Genomic DNA, 15,023 nt, shown 5'->3' with positions numbered 1-15,023 from the left:
TTTGACGAAGACAGAAATGGCTATTATCAGGGTACGTAACTTTAAGGTGGTTGGAGGAAAGTGTAGGGGGGGATATCAGAGGTAAGTTTTTTTTTTGCACAGAGTGGTAGGTGCAAAGAATATAAGGGAGATACATAAGGGAGACTTAAGAGACTCTTAGATAGGCACATGAATGCAAGGAAAATGGAGGGCAATATGGGAGTGGTGGGTTAGATTGAACTTAGAGTAGGTTAAAGGGTCAGCGCAATGACATGGGGTGAAGGGCCTGTACTGTGTTGCTCTGCTTTATGTTCTATGCTGTATGACTCTTGGAAATGTAAAGCTGTTGTCAGTAGAGCAAATCAAATATTATGAAATTTTGACAAACTTATTTAAAGTATAACGTTGCCTTAATCTTTTCAGGGTCACACATAAGGCAACTTTCAAAAATTGTATTTCAAATTTGCTCCTCAAATTATGGAAAAAAATAATCTGTATTACAACATGTTGTGGTACATAGGAATCTGAAAACAGTGCAAGTACAGAAAGGAATGAGGAAGACTAATAAAATTCATTGGTCTATACTTAGTGGGGCATAGAAGAACGACAGGTGAGCTTATTGAAACAAATGAAATTTTAAGGTGCATTGAGACTTGATTCCTGGGGTGATCCAGATGGTTTGGAATAAAAGATGGCTCATTTAAGATGGAGGTGAAGAGGAATTTTTTCTTTTCAAAAGTTTATGAATATTTGTTAATTCTCTACCCTAGAAAGCTATGAAAGGGGAATCATTGAACATACTGAAGGTGGAGATCAACAGTTTTAAATTACAATGGTGTCGAGTAGATTGAAGAGAGAGCAGCTGGGTGGCATTAAGGATGAGACTGGAACACCAATTTGCCAAAGATCCAGAGCATTCAATATATAAGCAGCAGGTATGGAGTACACCTGGACATTTTCTTCTGCTTACATATTGAATGCTCTGGAACCTGGTCCTCTAAAATATGAGAACATACTTACAGGAATTTCTATTTCAATTAGAGAAAAGAAGGTCAAAACAAATGAATTTAACTTGCAAAGTGTTTGAAGTTAATGTTGATGGACACACAAGAGGCTGCTGATGCTGAAATACAGAGCAATAAACAATCCTTTGAAAAATATCAGTGGTTCAACAAAGTGGTGATAAATTGCCGTAAAGGTGTGGAGCCCTGATAACAGCCTGAGGATTTAAAACTAGGCAAAGATGTTCTAGTCAATATATTTTCTACTAATTATTTCTCCCACAAGACCAATAACCAGTGGTAATAAATTGCCAAAAGAATTAAAAGACATTTTATTGTAGATAATTGTTAGGACATGCAACAATGATGGAAACAGAAAGTATTGTGAGCATTACAAGGGTATGTTATTTTTAATTGGCTTTACCAAGTCCATGAAATATGTAAGCATGACTAAAGTAGCTGGAAGGAGTTATCTAAAAGAATGTGATTTAAATTAGCATGCATCAGCTCTAATGCCATATTTAAGTTTGCTGACAACACCACTGTCATTGACCAAGTCAAAGGTGACAAATCGGTGTATAGGAGGGAGATTGAAAACTTGATTGAATGGTGCCACAACAACAACCTCACACTCAAAGTCAGCAAAACCAGAGGGCTGATTATTGACTACAAAGGACAAAACCTGAGGTCCATGAGCCAGACATCATTAGGGGACTGGAGCTGGATAGGATCAGTAATTTTAAATTCCTTGGTGTTATCATATCAGAGGATTTGTCCTGGGACCAGCACGTAAATACCATCACAAGGAAGACACAACAGTGACTCTACTTTCTTAATCGTCTTCGTAGATTCAGCATGTCATATAAAACTTTGACCAACTTCTACGGATGCACAGTGGAGGAGTATGCTGTCTGCTTGCATCAAGACCTGGTATGAAAGCACCGATGGCCATGACCAGAAAGACCAGTGGTGGATACTGCCCAATCCATCACCGACAAAGCTCTCTCTACCATTAAGCACATCTACAAAGAGCACTGCCACAGAATGCAGCATCCTTTATCAAGCACCCCATCATGCAGGCTGGGCTCTCTTCATGCTGCTGCCATCAGGAAGGAGGTACAGGATCCTTAGGTTCCGCACCACTATTTTCAGGAGCAGTTATTACCCCTCAACCATCAGTCTCCTGAACCAGTGCGGATAACTATACTCAGATCAACACAGGTTTCACAACTTTCAAGGAGTCTACAACTCATGTTCTCAATATTTTGTGCTTACTTATTTATTTTTTTAATTTGTGCATTTTGTCTTCTTTTGCCCATTGGTTGTTTTTAGACTTTGTGTGTGGTTTTTCATTGATTTATTGTATTTCCTTGTTCTGTTGTGAATGACTGCAAGAAAATGAATCTCAAGGTAGTACATAGCAAAATATACTCTACATACTTTGATAATCAATTGACTTTGAAATTTGAACTTCGATGACTCAATTTTAAATAATTGGAAATGGATTTAAAACAATATATGGAACTATTTTCTAGATTGATTAAGTTACAGTAGTAACTTCCTTATAAACTAAAAATTTTTTAAAAATCAGAATGTACTTTTTCACATCATTTCTTAATTTTTGGAGTCCCCTCCTTGAAGGTCAGCAAATGAACACAATTAGCTGGAAATCCAGTTGCTGATGAATTCTCCTGAAGGTGTGGAGATGGACCCTGATGTTAGACTGAGGATCTAAAAGTAGAACAAAGACTCTATGTGCGCAGGACCCTAGTGTTCATTTTACTACTACGTCGGCTCAGGCCTAGGGGGCCAGTGTCGGGCATTTTCCTTTAGCAGAATTTATTGCTTCACCAACCCCTGTCATCAATTCCAAGTGAATCATAAGAACTGGATATTTTCATGTTTCCCTCTAAAAGGTTTCTATCCAGCACAAGGAGATATCCTTAACTATGATACCAGCAGAGAACACACCTTAAATATTCCATGTTCCCAGTTGCAGAAAATGGTATCTAACTGTTCCCTCCCATAGCTTCGTTTCTTTTTTATTCCTCCAGCATGAATGCTACTTATGCATCAATGATGTGGTCAATCTGCTCATACACTCTGCTGTCTTTATTCCTACGCACACAGGCTACTTTTTCATTGTATGTAAACTGCTTTGAGATAAATTCATGGGGCTAGTACTTGGGAAACTGGGAGCTATTCCATTAAGAGGGGTAGTACCATAATTGAATTGGGACCAATGTCTTTCTGAATCAATAACTAAGACTATGTTGATAACACCTTAAGCTAATAGTTCGGGGATGAGAAAGTAGATAATCTCTGGGTGAAGGAAAATTCCAAAAGTTAAAAAGAATGGGCAAAGCAATGGCAACAACGGGTAATTATGACCAGAGTCCATCAGGATGGCACAGTACATAGAAACATAAGCTACTCTTTCAAAGCAACCAGCTCCCAGGGCATGCCCTTTTCTCACTGTTACCATCAGGTAGGAGGTACAGAAGCCTGAAGGCACACACTCAGTGATTCAGGAACAGCCTCTTCCCCTCTGCTAACTGATTCCTAAATGGACATTGAACCCTTGAACACTACCTCACTTTTTAATATATATTCTTTCTTTTTTTTTTGCACAATTTTTATCTATTCAATATACGTATACTGTAATTGACTTGCTTATTTATTTATTATTATTATTTTCCTTCTATATTATGTATCACATTGAACTGCTGTTGCTAAGTTAACAAATTTCACGACACATGCCAATGATAATAAACCTGATTCTGATTCTGATTCTGAAACATAGAAAACTAAAATTTCATTACCTTAATTTATATAAAATTTATAATAAAATTGATAAATTAATGGTACAAACAGAAATAAATGGACAAGTTCCAATTCTTCTTCCGGGAGCTTTTTTGCACCATGACCAAAATTAGGACTTAAATATTCCAGGCTGCTTACTGTTCAGAACAGAAAGACAAAATGAAGGAAAAAGTAGCCTTGATTCTAAAAACAAAATGAGATTATGGGAGTGGAGAAGAAGCATATTAACTTAGAACATCAAGAAATCAAGAGGCAACATGGAGATCTGAGGCAGAAATAATCTTTTCAAGGAAAGACAGCAATAAATATTGTGAATGAAATGAGTAAGGAGTGTTACGTTCCCCAGTAACCGGGTAATTTTCCAGCAAAGATAGATGGATCCACCGAAGCCTGATGCTACTATTTTCAAACGTTTTTATTTATAAAGGGGCACAAACGTATGGTTAATACAAAACATTCAGATCATATACGTCGTCACAACTCAATCTAAAGCACAGGTATAGTAATAATCAAACAGAAATAAGCTCTACAGTTGTCTGGGGTAATGTAGATATATATTGTTTACTGGATATTTAAAAGTCTTTTTGCGGTCACTGCAGTTCCACCCGCTGCCGTTGTCGTGGTGTCGCGTTGGTGCACTTTTGTTAGAAAGAGAGAGAGAATGAAACATTTACCCGACAGGTTTTCCAACCTGTAGGAGGTAGTCGGAAGTCTCGTTGGAGAATGGACTCTCATCTGTGGCTTCCCCTGTAGCTAGGCCGTTCTTCCGTGGTGAGGTCGCCAATCCCAGGCAAGGGAAGGACGCACACGAACCCCACCACCGGCTGTCGCTCTCTAAACGCAGTCGCAGGAATTCTCGCGTATCTTCTGGTGCGTCTGGCGCCCCGCCTCGGCAGCCCACCTTTTATCTGGACTGGCAGGGTTGTAGATGTCCATCAGGGTAGGGGGGCGAGGCAATCCTTCCCCCATCACCCATCTCACATTACCCTGAGATTTTGCACGTAGGCCAATTCCTTATCCCACAAAGGTGTCTCCCAAGACAATGGCTATGTCCGAGGCTTTTGTCTTGTTGAGCGACCAGCCCACTTTGCCCGAGGGCTTTACACGTGGTTTTCATGAGACAATAGTCAAAGAGTCGCTTTATTCTGCTTCCCTGGGGAACGTGGTCTTCAGCACGTCTCCCTCTCTCTCTTGGGTCATTTGACCCCCCCTTGACTAGGGCTCTTGCGAATCTCACAAAGGAGGGGGCTGGGGTCATAACAGGAGTAATTGATGATTTGCTGGTGGCTTTTATAGAATAGTGACCATGATCAGTATTTTATGTGTTGATTGGAAGTGAATTAGTTCAACCAGAAACCAGAGTCATTAATCTGGATAAAGCATGTTTGGATGAGCCTCACCCCTGACACCAGAGTCAGTGAGTAGCTGGGGTGTGGGGTTCCAGAGTCAGAATTCCATGTGGGCAGGAAAACAAAGTGTGGTAATCCCCTGATATCGATGAGATCAGAGTTTGAGGCTTAGTGTTCAGGATACTGTCATCGACAAGTCCAGAGTTCGAGGCCTGGTGTCGTGTGATCGGTAGGTCCTGTGGTTGACGCCCACGGGTCAAATCGGAAGTCTGGAAGTCGAAGCCCATTGATCGGTGCTGTGAGTCTGCCTGCCTCAGTGCATCCTCTTCGGTAGTTGATGGCCCAACGTCTGTGTCTCTTAGTCCAAATTTGAGTCTGCTGGAGGCTGGAGACCAAAGAAGGTGACTGCCTTGGTGTTAGAAGACTGCGTACATGCATGTGGGAGTGAGGATCATAGCTTGTTTTGCTTTTGTTTCGTGTTTTTCTGTAAGCATTCTGGGTATGCTTATGCTGGAATGCGTGGTGACATTTGCAGAATGCCCCCAGCACAATGATGGGAGTGTTGGTTCTAAGCTCAAACAATGCATTTCATTCTATTTTTCAATGTATACATGATAGATTTAAAAAAACTGGTATCTTGGGAAGGTATGAGACATGAGAGGATTATGATAGACTAAGAGGCTATACTGATATGGAAGACAATAAGTAAAAGGTAACATCAAAGAATTTAATACATATTCTTTTATTAAAGAAGAAAGAAAGAAAATCATGTTACCACAGCTTTCAAAGGAGGAAAATGCAGTATTCAATCACAGGAAAAGTCTTATAATATTGCCAAAAAAGTACTAAACATGAGAATTAGAAAATAAAAATAATGAGAACCAGCAAATTCGTAACAAGGCATTGAAATGTAAAGTAAAAGTTAAAATATAGGCTGGCAGAAAGCATGAAGCAGGCTCCAGGAGCTTCTAAAGAGATATAAAAATGGAAATACTTGTTGAACATAATATGACCCCCCTACAAAAGGATAAATTACACTGACAATTAAGGAAATAGCAGGACAATTAAATAAACAAACTTCTAATAAATATTGGAGACTATTGGTCTTGAGTAACTGAGGAGCACAAAGAAATTAATATTATTAAAATAGCTAGTATTAAAATTAAAGACACAGAAGGCAATAAATCACTAGGGCGATGACGTATCCTGGGATTTTGATGGAGATGCTTATCAACATTATGGATACACTGACAGCAATCTTCCAAAATTCCTTAGATTCTGTAACTGTCCTCACAGATTTGTTTGTGGCAAATGTATTGCGCTATTTTAAAAAGAGCAATTGGAGACATTAGAGCACTATAGAGCTATTAACCTGAAATGCTAGAATCTACACTCTGTGGCCACTTTATTACACCTGCTCATTAATGCAAATATCTAATCAGCCAATCATGTGGCAGCAACTCAACACATAAAACATGCAGACATGGTCAGAAGGTTCAGTTGTTGTTCTAACCAAACATGGGAATGGGGAAGGAATGTGTTCTAAGTGACTTGAACGTGGAATGATTCTTGGTGCCAGATGGGATGGTTTGAGTATCTTCGAAACTGCTGATATCCTGGAATTTTTATGCACAACAGTCCCTAATGTTTACAGAGAATGGTCCAAAAACAAAAAAAAGTCCAGTGAATGGAAATTCTCTTATTGAAAATGCCCTGTTAATAAGATAGGTCAGGAAAATAGCCAAACTCATTCAAGTTGACATGAAGCTGACAATAACTGAAATAACTTTGACGGTGGTTTGCAGAAGAGCATCGCTGAATGCACAGCTCATTGAGCTTTGAAGTATATGGGCTACAGCAGCAGAAGATCATGAACATTGGTACCTCCTAAGACTAAAAAAGTTGCCACTAAGTGTATTATGTGTGTTAAATGGTTGTTGTGATGCACCTAGTGCGGTAGTGTAGTGGGTAGTGCTCATCGTTCTTGCTTTCATCTTCTACTGCTGGCTAGCTGTCTTGTGAAAAGGAGAGCTGAATGCATAAGTCTGTCCCTGCCTCACCAACATCAAGCCTCATGTAGTGCCTTCTTGCTGGTGACACATGGAAACAGAACTCCTTTCAGACTCAGAGGACAGTGGGCTTGGGGTGGTCTGGCCCTTGCACACGTAGCATGCAGGCTCTTCCGCGAATGAATGCAACCTGGTGCTCATGAACCAAATCCCCTGCTATGGGCAAATAGCCCCACTGCTTTGTGGGCAGCCTTGGGAGAGACAACAGCTACAGGAGTAACCCCAGATGGAAGATCTGGAGAGGAGCCCCTGAGGTGGCTGGACGTCACCAAATATCCTTCCGGAAGCTCCTGCAGCCGAGCTGGTGCCAAATGTATTGCTTCATAAGCTTTCTTTTGGACTACACTGGTGAGGTAGAGAAGGGGATCTTGATGACTTGACATCCCACGATCTCCAAACCTTCTGCACAGGCTGGACCCACAGCGCACAATTTCTCCATTGTCCTTTGAGAGAGACAGATGCCATCAATCAATCAAGTGCATTATTAAAAATATTATTAAAAATATGGTACCAGGGCTCTTGAAGTCAATGTGGAGCAAAGTTAAGTTGGAAAAATCTATTAGAATCTTTTGCGGGTGTAACAAGCAGAAAAGATATGGGCAAAAGTTTTTCAGAAGTGTTTCTGAACTTCCAGAAGGCCTTTAATAAAGTGACACAAACAAAGTTGTAATTAAAGCTCGTGTTATTAGGGGTAATATTTGGGTATGGGTGGAAAACAGAGAAAGCATAAATGGGTTAAGATAGGGAGACTGTAACTGGTGGAAGGAACTCAAGGTCTCATCTGTTCACAACCTATGTCAGTGATTTGGACAAGGGAGTCCTGTAAAATAGCTGTAAAGAGGCTTCAGATGGATATGAACAGGCTAAATGAATGGGCTAGTATACGGCAAAAAGAACATAGTGTAAAAAATTATGATATCAGACACGTTATTAGGTGGGATTTGAACTTGGACCTCTGGATTGCTATGCTGGCAATTTAACTGCTTTGGCAGCATTAAAGAAACTGAGACTATAGCTTTGAGTTTAAAAGTATGGAAGGTGATCTCGTGGAAATGTGCAAATTCTTAAGTGCCTTTGTCAGATGGGTACAGAGATGTTGCTTTCCCTTACTGAGTTGCCTAGAACCATGTGCACAGTTTCCACGCAGTGTTTGATCCGCTACTTTTCGCATTAGATGTTAATAACTTGGACGTTGGAATAGATGGCTTTGATGACAACTTTATTGATGACACAAGGATAGGCAGCGGGTCAGCTACTGTTGAGGAAGCAGAGAGTCTGCAAAAGGTCTTAGACAGATTAGGAGCGTGAGCAAAGAAGTAGAAGATGGAATATAGGGTAGCGAAGTATATGTTCATGCATTCTGGTATAAGGAATGAAGGTGTAAGCTATTAAACTCCTTTTTGCCGGGTGTCTCTAGTGAAGTGGCTCTTTAGCCCCTTGCTAACAACCACTGGACTCAGCGGTGAGAAAACCACCTTTCTCAAAGTCCATACATCTAGGATTGGTATGACTTGGGTCCCATCCAATGTTGGGATGTCTTGACCACAGGAACGCCAATCTGAGTGAATACTGTGTAAATACTGACTCATGCAAGAAATAACAGATTGTACACTGCATACAATTATAAATAAAGCACCTTTACAAATTTCAGCTTTATCGAACAGTTAGTATGGAAAATGAAAAGAAAAATGTAATATAATGGGCCCATTACAGTTAACAGTCCAAATGTGCGCAGAGGTTGGAGCTCATTTTGAAGTTTTCTTTAGCTCATTCACTGGAACCACAGTCTGCATGAAAGCACACACCACCTCCTGAATGTTGCTCAAAATCCATCTAAAGAAAAAAATGGGCTCCCCATGGGAGTATCGGTCCTTCCTCCTTGAAGCCAATTATCTGCACAAAGCACCTTGTGCAACAGATGGCATCCTCAGCCATCTTTCCCCCATCTTCTCCCAGCTCCTGCCTAAAAGCCTTCGACCCACACCAGTGTCCATCACAAAAATCCCTTCATCCAATGTTCTTTAGAACCTACTCCTAATTCCACCATCCTGATTGGCTGACAAAACATTTCTAAGTTGAACAATATAGCCCTCTGTCTTTAGGTCAAACTCAAACTTGCAGATCAGACTGCTCTTAGAGAACTGCTAAAATGAAATACCTATAACAAAGCAGTAAAAAACTTAACCAGAATGTTAGAGATCTTTTATAAATGGGGATCAAATTCAGAAATCAGTGGGAAAAGGGACTTTGAATTCCTAAAGGTTAACTTGAAGGCTGAGTTGGGGGTAAGGAAGGCAAATGCAACGTTAGCATTTGTTTTGAAAGAACTAGAATATAAAAACAAGGATGTCATGCTGAGGTCAGATCGCATTTGGGGAACAGTGAGCAGTTTTGGGCCTCATATCCAGGAAAGGACATGCTTGCATTGGAGAGGGTCCAGTTGAGGTTTATGAGAATGATCCTGAGAATGAAAGGGTGATATGAGGAATGTTTGATGGCTCTGAGCCTGTACCCACTGGAGTTTAGAAAAATGAGGAGGGAATCTCATTGAAACCTTTAGAATTTTGAAAGACCTAGTTAGAGCGGAAATGGAAAGAGTATTTCCATTAGTGGGAGTGTTTAAGACCAGAGGATGTCGAACAGAGATGAGGAATTTCATCAGCCAGAGGACAGTGAATCTGTGGAATTCATTGCCTCAAATGGCTGTGGATGCAAAGTCATTGGATATGTTTAAAGCAGTGGTTGATAGTTTCGTAATTGGTAAGGATGTCAAAGGTTATGGGGAATGGGCAGGAGAATGGTGTTGAAATTGGTCAGAAGACTTAGTTCTGTCTATAGTCTAGACATTCCTCCACTCACCTTGAAAGGATGTCCTTTGGTATTAGCCATTGCCACCCTGGGCAAGGTTCTGGTTGCCCCTTTTTCTATGCCTTTTTTAATCTTAAGCACCTCTATCAATTTGGCTCTCATTCTCCTTCACTCTAAAGAGAACATCCCTAGCTCACTCAGCCTTTCCTCATCAGACACATTCGGTCATCCAGGCAATGTCCTGGTAAATCTCCTCTGCACCCTCTTTAATGCTCCCACATCCTTCCTATTATAAAGTGACCAGAATTTAACACAGTATTGGCCTAACCAATTTTATAGAGCAGCAACGCTACCTCATGGCTCTTAAATTCAATTGAATGACTAATGAAGTCCAACACACCATAAGCCTTCCTAACCACCCTAACAACTTGCATGTCGCCTTTCAAGCATTTATTGACTTGGACCCCAAGCTCCTCTGTTCCTCACTGCTAAGAATCCTGCCATTACCCCTGTCTTCTGACTTTAAATTCTACCTTCTAAAGAGTATCATTTCACACTTTTCCTGGGCTCCACCTGCCAGTTCTTAACCCACCTCTGCATCCTGACTGTGTCCTGTTGTAACCTTCAAGTCACCTGAAAACGTCCTAATCCATCATTTCCACTTCCTCAAGCAAATCATTATCAAAATCACAAAGCAGGGGACCCAGCAGAGATCCCAGTGGAACAGCACTATTCACCAACTTCCAGGCAGAATATGTTCCATCTACTATCACCCTCTGCCTTCTGTGGGCTGGCCAGTTTGAAATCCATGCTGCCTGGTTTCCGTACACCTCATGCCTCATGGCTTCCTAGAACCAAAAAGTCTGCATCAGTTGGTGAATCTTTGAAACTAGTTACCAAAAGAAGATGTGGGTATTCAGTGTCTAAATCAGAGGTTCCCTTCCTGGGGTCCACTGACCCCTCGGTTAATGGTAGGGGTCTATGACTTTAAAAAGGCTATGAATGCTTTAATGTATAAAAAAATCTAACCTCCTCTACCTTGAATATACTTAGACTCCAAGTATATTCAAGGTAGAGAAGGTTAGATTATTGTGTGTTAAAGGATACAGGATTAATATACAATAGGGTCAGTCATGAACAGAAGAAATATCTGAAACACAATGGGCTGAATGGGCTGCACTTGCTCAGCTGAGATGAAGGATTATATTATTTTGTAATAATCAACTGTATCTGGCATATTCTGGACAGAAGATTATGAAATCTGGACACCTCTGTTGCCTGGATTGGAGAGCATGCCTTGTGAGAATAGGTTGAGTGAACTTGGCTTTTTCTCCTTGGAGTGACGGAGGATGAGAGGTGACCTAATAGAAGTGTATGAGATGATGAGAGGCATTGATCATATGGATAGCCAGAGGCTTTTTCCCAGGGCTGAAATGATGAACACAAAGGGGCATAGTTTTAAGGTGCTTGGAAGTAGGTACAGGGGGAGGTACAAAAAGTGGTGGGTGCGTGGAATGCTCTGCCAGCAATGGTGGTAGAGGTGGATACAATAGGGTCTTTTAAGAGGCATGAAGGGCAGAAAAATAGAGGGTTATGCGGTAGGAAAATTCTAGGCAGCTTCTAGAGTAGGTTATATGGTTGGCACAACATTGTGGGCTGAAGGGCCTGTAATGTGCTGTAGATTTCTATGTTTCTAAATGAACCTGAATTTTTTGATGGGATGAAGGATTGTACCTGAAACTTTCTATTAAGAAGATGGATTTTACCTGAAGTAATTTGTTGGCATGAATGATTATACCAGAAAATGTCCTTGGTATGACGCTAGTAGTTGAAATATTTTGCTTGAATCAATGATTCCACTTGAAAATTCTGACGACGGAATATGTTGTATAATTGCATCTGAAGTTTTGTGTTTGGAGGATGAATTGTATCAAAAAGGTGACGATCCTCTACTTGGGTATTAAAGTTAGTACTTCCCTGGTGTCTGTGGCTAAAACAAATTGCTCCTTAATTTTGGAAGAAAATAGAAGATATTAATAGATGGAGACACCTGCCAGCATCAGTCCCAGCCCATATATCAGTCATTAAAATGAACATCTCACCCCACATTAATTTTATCAGCTCAATGATCCCACTTGTGCCTCCAGCAGGATATTAGCAAAAACTGGACTTCTTACTACGATGCTATGTTTAGAATGGTAAATGACCCAATATAAAGTGGTCAGCTCTACAATTCAAAAAGTTGGATGGGGGATTGGCATTCCCAAATTTTAAACTGTATCACTGGGCATTTGTATTAAAAGTCTTAGCTATTGGATGGAGGAGGATAAGGTTTCGTCATGGAAAAATATAGAACAAGAGCTAATGGCACCAATAAGGTTGAAGGACTTTCTCCTTATAGGTATATCTACCAAAAAATGTGATTTGTATTATGGTCCAATTTTAATCCATATGCTACAAGTGTTTAGAGCAGCAGAAAAATTCCTAAAATTTAAATGTGTATGGTGCAAATCATCCCCATTATGGAACAATAATCATTTTCTATCTGGGGGGAAATCATTCACTAACAGAACTTGGGAGGATAAAGGTATTACTACTCTTCAAGGTATTAATAGAGCAAGTACTATCCTTAGCTTTCAAGAACTGGTATCTCGATATAATATTGATAAACTCTCTCTTTTCTTCTACTTTAGAGTAAGATCAGCTTGTAAAGCCTATGGGGTTCCCTGGGGGTCAGGTTTAAAGGATCATCCCATTTTAAATTGGATACAGAATGCTCCAAGACACATAGTGTCATATATCTGTGATAAATTAAACTCCCAGAAATATATGCTCACATCAGGAATGAAAGCCTGGGATAGGGACATATCTGAATTGGGACAAGACTGAGACTGGGATGCGATTTGGGATAATGCTGCCGGTGCTTCGAAAAACCCAAATCATCGGTATATACACTTGAAATTTTGTCATAGAGCATATCCAACACCGAGAATCAGACATCAAATGCGACTGATTCCTGACCTATAATGCTCATTTTGCCCCCACGGAACCGTTGGCTCTTTTATACATGTTGTATGGGAATGTCCAGGGGTTTTTGGTTTGTGGGGGAAGGTTATCAGTACTCTTACAGAACTAACAGGGGTACAATTACCAATTGATCCCACTGTACATCTTCTAAATGATGACTGCCACCTTTCCCTTACGGGAAAAACATGAAAAGTCTGGCTGGCAGGCCTGACTGCAGCTAAGAAGATTGTAGTCCAGCGTTGGAAACCTCCTCATGAAGTACTCACCGGCTTTGGAGATTTTTGGACATTTCTTACCTGGAATTATGATCAGCAAGAGTAAATGATGCATGACCAAACACAATCTTAATGTGGATAAATTTGATATCTAACTTAAAAGATCATCTGTTAAAATAGGAATGCTCTGTCTGTGTGTGCAGTTGGTTGGTGGAGGGGAGAGGGGTGGGGGGAGAGGGGGAGGGGTGGAGGGGGGTGGGGATGAAGGTTGGGGAGTGGCTGGGTTAAACAGTCAAAATATAATCGACAACTGGTTGTATTGAATGTAATTTGTTGGTATTGCAATAAAAATTAGTGATTAAAAAAAGGTGACGATAAAACATTGTCTGGTGACAATAATGTTAGAACTTGAAGCTTTTTTGCTGGGTACAAGGATTGTACCTGAACTATGCTTTCTGCTGTTGTGATGAAGAAGAAAGGATACTGGAAGGTTCTCAGTTATCCAGGTCATTGTATATCAAGCAGTAGTAAATCAAGGCAACTTGAAATTTGAGCATTCATTTGTGGGATATATGATGATTATTCTTAAGCCTCAGTTGAAATAAAGGCTATTGTATGTGATATCTGATAATAATGTTTGTGCTCAAAATAATCTGCTAGACAATGATGATGAAGGAGGTGGTAGTTTGCACCTGAAAATTAGTTGGATGCATGATCACACCTTACAAAAGAAAATTCTGTTTGGATTTAACAATTGTTTTGGGATAGTGTATTCTCTCTGAAAGTTCTGTTAGAATTAAGGACTGTTTCTGATATTGAGATGTTGAAAGTTATTGTAACTGAAATATTCTGTTCTGATCAAGGATTAAACAAAAAACATTCATTTGGAAGATGGATTATATCTGAAATATATTGCTGTGAAGATGATAATGTATGAATCTGAAAATTTTGTTGGAATCATGATGGATTCAACCTGAAACATTATTTTGTTATAGATTGTATCTAAACATTAGTTTGAACTGATTGTTGTATTTGACTTTTTCTGTTATGTAGTAAAACATACATAAAACATTTGATTGGGGTGCTGCTGATGGATTTCCCTGAAATATTGTTAGAATTATTGTGTAGTTTGTTCTTGAAAGGTATGTTTGTTCAGCTGTCTGATTCTATCTGAAACATTCTGCTATGATGATGATGATGATGATGAATTATGACTTGTAACATTTTGTTGGAATTTTTGATGGAGGACTGTGGCTGAAATATTCAGATTGGATTAAGGATGACAACTAAAATATGTTGTTGGGATGACATTGATTGATTGTTTCTGAAATATTGTGTTGACATGATGATAATATTTGTGAGGATAAATGCTTCTACCTGAAGTATTCAGTTCGGATGCCAATGAAGACCTGCACCCAAAACTTTTTTCTTAGGATAACCACAATCGATTGATTCTATCTGATTTTAATTCCACGTCCCATTACCATTGCGATATGTCAATCCATGGCGCCTCTACTGTCAAGATGAAGCCATACACAGGTTGGAGGAATAACACCTTATATTCCATCTGGGTAGCCTCCAACCTGATGGCATGAACATTGATTTCACTAACTTCTGTTAATGCCCCTCCCCCCTTCTTACCCCATCCCTAATTTTTAATTTTTAATTAAATTACTTTTTTTCTCTCTTTCACTCTCATCATAACCCCTTACCTGTTCTCCATCTTCCTCTAGTGCTCCCCTTCCCCTTTCT

At 39.9% G+C, this 15,023-nt stretch overlaps 1 long non-coding RNA gene across 3 annotated transcripts in view; it reads right to left on the bottom strand.

The window, feature by feature from the left end:
- Window positions 1-5,058, bottom strand: part of LOC140738964 (uncharacterized) — a 100,837-nt gene extending 95,779 nt beyond the window's left edge. For all 3 annotated transcript variants that reach the window (XR_012101496.1, XR_012101494.1, XR_012101495.1), the window contains exon 1: window positions 4,478-5,058. This is a non-coding gene — a long non-coding RNA (uncharacterized lncRNA). The remainder of the gene's footprint in view (window positions 1-4,477) is intronic.
- Between the last annotated feature and the right edge of the window lie 9,965 nt (window positions 5,059-15,023).

The sequence above is a fragment of the Hemitrygon akajei genome, chromosome 14 (genome assembly GCF_048418815.1).
Source record: "Hemitrygon akajei chromosome 14, sHemAka1.3, whole genome shotgun sequence".
Lineage (NCBI taxonomy): Eukaryota > Metazoa > Chordata > Chondrichthyes > Myliobatiformes > Dasyatidae > Hemitrygon > Hemitrygon akajei.
Note: the sequence above shows the minus strand (reverse complement) of the source record. Positions and strands in the feature narration are given on the sequence as shown.